The sequence below is a fragment of the Sinocyclocheilus anshuiensis genome, unplaced genomic scaffold (assembly GCF_001515605.1).
Source record: "Sinocyclocheilus anshuiensis isolate Anshui unplaced genomic scaffold, SAMN03320099.WGS_v1.1 scaffold495, whole genome shotgun sequence".
NCBI classification, from domain to species: domain Eukaryota; kingdom Metazoa; phylum Chordata; class Actinopteri; order Cypriniformes; family Cyprinidae; genus Sinocyclocheilus; species Sinocyclocheilus anshuiensis.
Genome location: NW_015552586.1, coordinates 254,266 through 259,809, shown reverse-complemented (window position 1 = coordinate 259,809; position 5,544 = coordinate 254,266). Strand labels below are relative to the sequence as shown.

Here is a 5,544-nt window from a genome sequence, read left to right as displayed (position 1 = left end):
AAACAGGTTTAGCTGATTTCAGTTTCTGCCTGTAGGTCGGTATAAGATGAACCAAACAGTGATCAGAGAGCCCCAAAGCTGCTCGTGGAACAGAGTGATAGACGCCAATGAAGAACCTTTATATTTAAGAGTGAAAAGGGAATTAATTTCTGTGTTCCATAACAAACAAAAGAATATGTTTTTATGTATGTTTAAGCTGTACAACAAAAGCGTGCATTGTCTACAGGCTGTCAAACTCCAAAAAGTACCATATAAATAGTCCATTTGCACTATATTCCAAGGCTGAACAGGTTGATATAGTCATTATCCACTGAAAACCTTCCTTTCTACCAAAAGTCTCATTCATGCTTCTTCATATTCAGACTTGGCACGTCATTATTTACTCACCCTCATGTTGTTCTCTCTTTCATCTCCTCTGGTGAAGATCTTAAATGGACTACAAAAGTCACATGGAGAAGAACTGACATATGGAAAACATTTATGCAATAGCATTGGCTGTCTCTTCCCAGCTAACAGGGAACGTTTTTTAAAAGATATATAAATGTTTGGACAAAACATTCTACATGGAATGTTCTTATAACTTTACTAATATTTGATGTATGTTCTCATAACGTTGAGAGAAAACATTCTGAGATTAACATGATGTTATTTGTACTTCAACATTCTATGAAACGTTTTTATAACCTTTAAACAATGTTCTAATAATGACAAGAAAACTGTACATTTTATAATTTGCAAAATATTAAAAATAAATGTTCAAAATAACATTTTGGGTGAGAATAATGTTAGTGGAACGCTGTAAGAAACGTTTTTGTAACCATTAAACTTTATAATCACGACAAGAAACCTGGACACATTAACGTTTTACAAACATTTCAAAACAATGTTCCCACAATGTTTTTATAACCTAAATTGATTTCCAGTGTTCCCACGACAGACCTGACACAGCATATGTAATGGCACCAATTTGGTTCCATTACATAACTTAAATCACTTGAATATAGACTTGGCAATCATGTAAACTGCTATTGTGATCCATTATGTATCTTGATTTTGGAGTTTGACGGCCCCAGTCTGCTTTAAATTAACGGAAAAGAGAGACGGGGATATTCTCAAAGTAGAGAGAAAGTCATCTGGAGTGTTTCAGTCCTGACATCGAAACCTGTAAGACTAATTCACAATGGGTTCCCTTGAGATTTTCATCAATTCATGAGCAGTGTTGGGAAGGTTGCTTTAGAAATGTAATAGGTTACAGATTACAAGTTACCCTGTCTAAAATGTAATAAGTAATGTAACTATTTCAATTACTTCCTTAAAGTAATGTAACTGATTACATTTGATTACTTTTCTAAATTTCTAATGTTTTCAACTGGTAATCATTTTCAAATAAGTAGAACTCAACACTGATTACTATCGCTTTCGCAATCCTTTATCCCTTGAATTAAGATTATAATAACTTAATTTTAAAGCACAGCCACCACAAAATCAGACTTATCTGATTCAGAGATCAGAGATCATTCTGAGGTTAAATATTGATTTAAAACCATAACAAGAACTAGTTTAGTTTGAAATCAAATCTTTGCATATCTTTGACAGGAAACACTGGCATCTAACAATGGCTTGGGAAAAAACTGTTAATCTTTAAACAAAAAAGGATGTACATAAACCCAAATAGGAAATAAAACAGTTATTGAATAAGCATGTGTCCTAAACTCCTGAAACATTGATGTCTCATATATTCGAGCAGTCACTGCAATTTATGAAAGAAATCGATTAAATCCATATGTATTAAATCAGATGTAACTCCCGTTGTAATCATTAACATTTTCATAAGTAACTGTAATTTAATAAAGCAATAAGCCCCGTGAAGCCGTGGTTTACAGTGAATTTATAACAGCTAAGGGGCGTTGTTAGGTACGTCGCGAAGCGGAGTTATTCCATATACGTAGTAAGGTTTCACAAAATAAAACAGAGCAAATAAAGTGTAATGATATTAATAAAAACAGTATTCTTCCACCAAACAATGTAGCTCCTCAGAAACAGTTGTGGTTGCAACAAAGTGGTTGCCGAGCAACACACAAACGTAAACAAAGGTGTATGTTACTTTGTAGAGTCATTTACAACAGCTTCGAACGCGGCTCAGCCAATCAGAATCAAGGACCGGAACTATCCGTTTTATAATTACACATTTTTTCTCAGTAACTGTAACTGATTACAATTAAATTTATTTTGCAATTTAATTACCTAATTTAGTTACATGTAGCTAGTTACTTCCCAACACTGTTCATGAGTAAATAAGCTCTGTGGTAAACATAACTTGACAATACTTGGCCGTTTTGCTGCAATTTTTGGGCGATCTATTGCAGGTGTTTGCTGTCCAGAGAATCCCTGGCCTCGACCACCCTCAGCATCGCCGAGACGCAATCGATTCGCAGCAGTAAGCTGGACTGGCCCTACGGTTACCGCGTTCTGCCTCCTTTAGGGCTAGGGTTTAACCAGACTTCAGAAGCAGCCGATCCCAATCTCATTCCCGGGACCTCCATGTCCGAATCCGTCTCCAACCCCACGTCTCTACCGCATTATCTCTTCAAGGAGGACGCCAGCAGTCCGCGGCTCTCAGCCCGCTCCAAAAAGCGAGCGCTGTCCTTGTCTCCTCTGTCCGATGGCATCGGCATCGGCCTCGACCTCAACTCCATCATCCGAACCTCGCCCACGTCGTTGGTGGCGTACATCATCGGTTCCCGCACTTCGCCGGCCTCGCGCCCCACTCCTTCTCCTCTGCAGTCCGATGTTTGTGGACACCTGCTGGGCATCAGAGGCAGCTGCATCCCTCATCCCAACCCCGGCAAACACATCACCAAAGACAGGTCAAGTCAGACGCTCTCTGATGACAACGAGAGTTTAGAGGCGACGCCACACTGTACAAAAAAAATTCCATACAATTTACGGTAAAAAAAACAGCAGCTGTAGTTGCCAGAATTTTACCATAAAAAATACGGTAGCAACATTTTTATGAGCTTTGGTTCATCATGTGACTTTCTCATCGCCACCTGCTTTTGGTGGTTATCAGTGTATTACAAAGGTACAAAACAGATTTACTTCCATAGGTTGGTATATTAACATTATATCAGTTAATGAAATCATGGTATTTAAATATAAATTTAAGTTAAATACGGTGGCCAAGAGAGCTGCAAATACTCGCAACACAAACACAGAAACGCGCTGCATGTAGCATAGACCACAACGGGGGACCCCAACAATGCTTACGAAAATTAACCCTGGTTTTATTATAGTAAAAGTGTAGTAACCATGTATTGATTACCATTTGTGACCCTGGACCAGAAAACCAGTCATAAGGGTCAATTTTTCGAAATTGAGATTTATGCATCATCTGAAAGCTGAATAAATAATCTATCCATTGATGTATGGTTTGTTAGGATCGGACAATATTTGGCAGAGATACAACTATTTAAATGTGACCCTGGACCACAAAACCAGTCTTAAGTGTCAATTTTTCGAAATTGAGATTTATACATCATTTGAAAGCGGAATAAATACGTTTTCCGTTGATGTATGTATGATTTGTTAGGATCGGACAATATTTGGCAGAGATACAACTATTTGAAAATCTGGAATCTGAGGGTGCAAAAAAATCTAAATATTGAGAAAATCATCTTTAAAGTTGTCCAAATGAAGTTCTTAGCAATGCATATTACTAATCAAAAATTAAGTTTTGATATATTTACGGTAGGAAATTTACAAAATATCTTCATGGAACATGATCTTTACTTAATATCCTAATGATTTTTGGCATTAAATAAAAATGGATAATTTTGACCCATACAATGTATTGTTGGCAATTGCTACAAATATACCCCAACGACTTAAGACTGCTTTTGTGCTCCAGGGTCACATTTGTATAACCACAGTTGTACAAATACCATGGTAAACTATGGTTAGTGTGTTTAATTTACCATGGTTTAACTATAGTAACCGTTTTTTTATTTGTATTTATTTTATACAATAATAAATATAGTATATTGGCAATTCATTGCAGAGGCAGACAGTAGTGAAGTATTTTTACTTTACTCAAGTAAATTTAAAATTATCTGTAGTTTATCAGAGTGTTTTTCTTTGGGAACGCTTTTACTTCACCACATTCCAAAGCATAATGTCTTACTTTTTACTGCACTACATTTCATAAATAAAAGTTTGTTTTTACCTTTAATACTTAAGAACATTAGTACTTTCTTGTACTCAAGTAAATCTTTCAATTACTTTTACTTGAGTAAAAGAAAGAAACTAATATATTTCTAATGTAATTAAGTATTAAATGATGTTTAATATGAAATGTAGTGCAGTAAAAAGTGCAATATTATGCTTTGGAATGAATACTCTGATAAAGTACAGACACTTGAAAAGTACTTTTACAGCAGAGTAAAAATACTTCACTACTGTTACTACTTCACTGTTTAATAGTAAAACCATGGTTAATTTTTTAAGTTGTAAAAGTAGCCAGCTTGCATAACGTTTCACAGTTACAGTAATTGTGTAGTATTTCGTCAGCTTATTTAGGCTAATAATACTAAAAAAAGCTATGGAATTATATGATCAAGATGCTAAAATAAATAAAATTCTCACCTTTCCGAGAAGAAGACATTGATAAGCATGTCCCAGCCAGGTTCATCACTTGTTGTGGTTCCCTCAAACATTTCCAATGTGGCCTCTGCGTACAGTATTTGCAGCGTTTTTTGGTTGTGTTTGTATTTGCAGCACAGGTGTTTTTTTTTTCTATTTGCATGCATTTTTTCATTTTCCATATTTTACGGATTTACCGTAATTTTATTAACTGATATTATGTTAATATACCAACCTATTGAAGTACTGAAATCTGTTTTGTAGCTTTGTAATACACTGATAACCACCAAAAGCAGGTGCTGATGAGAAAATCACATGATGAACCAAAGCCCATCACAAGCAGCTTTTAAATAATAACATATATAGAAGTGCACAGAGTCATTCACACAAACACTAAACACCATCATGGTGACACACGTGAAACTGAAATAATGCAATAAACATTCATTTAACAAGATTAGGTGTAATATACAAAACTGATAAGAAAAAACTAACAAGAAACAGTTATTTCAACAAAAAAACATCAAATGTTACACTGATAACCACCAAATGCAGGTGGTGATGAGAAAGTCACATGATGAACCAAAGCCCATCACAAGCAGCTTTTAGATAATAACATATATAGAAGGTGCACAGTGTCATTCACACAAACAATAAACACCATCATGGTAACACATGAAACTGAAATAATGCAATAAACATTCATTTAACAAGATTAGGTGTAATATACAAAACTGATAAGAAAAAACTAACAAGAAACAGTTATTTCAACAAAAAAACATCAAATGTGACCCTGGAGCACAAAAGCAGTCATAAGTAGCACGGGTAGCTATATTTGTAGCAATATCCAACAATACATTGTATGGGTCAAAATTATTGATTTTTCTTTTATGCCAAAAATCATTA

General features: G+C 35.1%; 1 pseudogene; it reads left to right on the top strand.

Annotated features, from left to right (window-relative positions):
* LOC107665450 (zinc finger protein GLIS3-like) overlaps window positions 1-5,544 on the top strand; it is a 33,944-nt pseudogene that overhangs the window by 7,554 nt on the left and 20,846 nt on the right.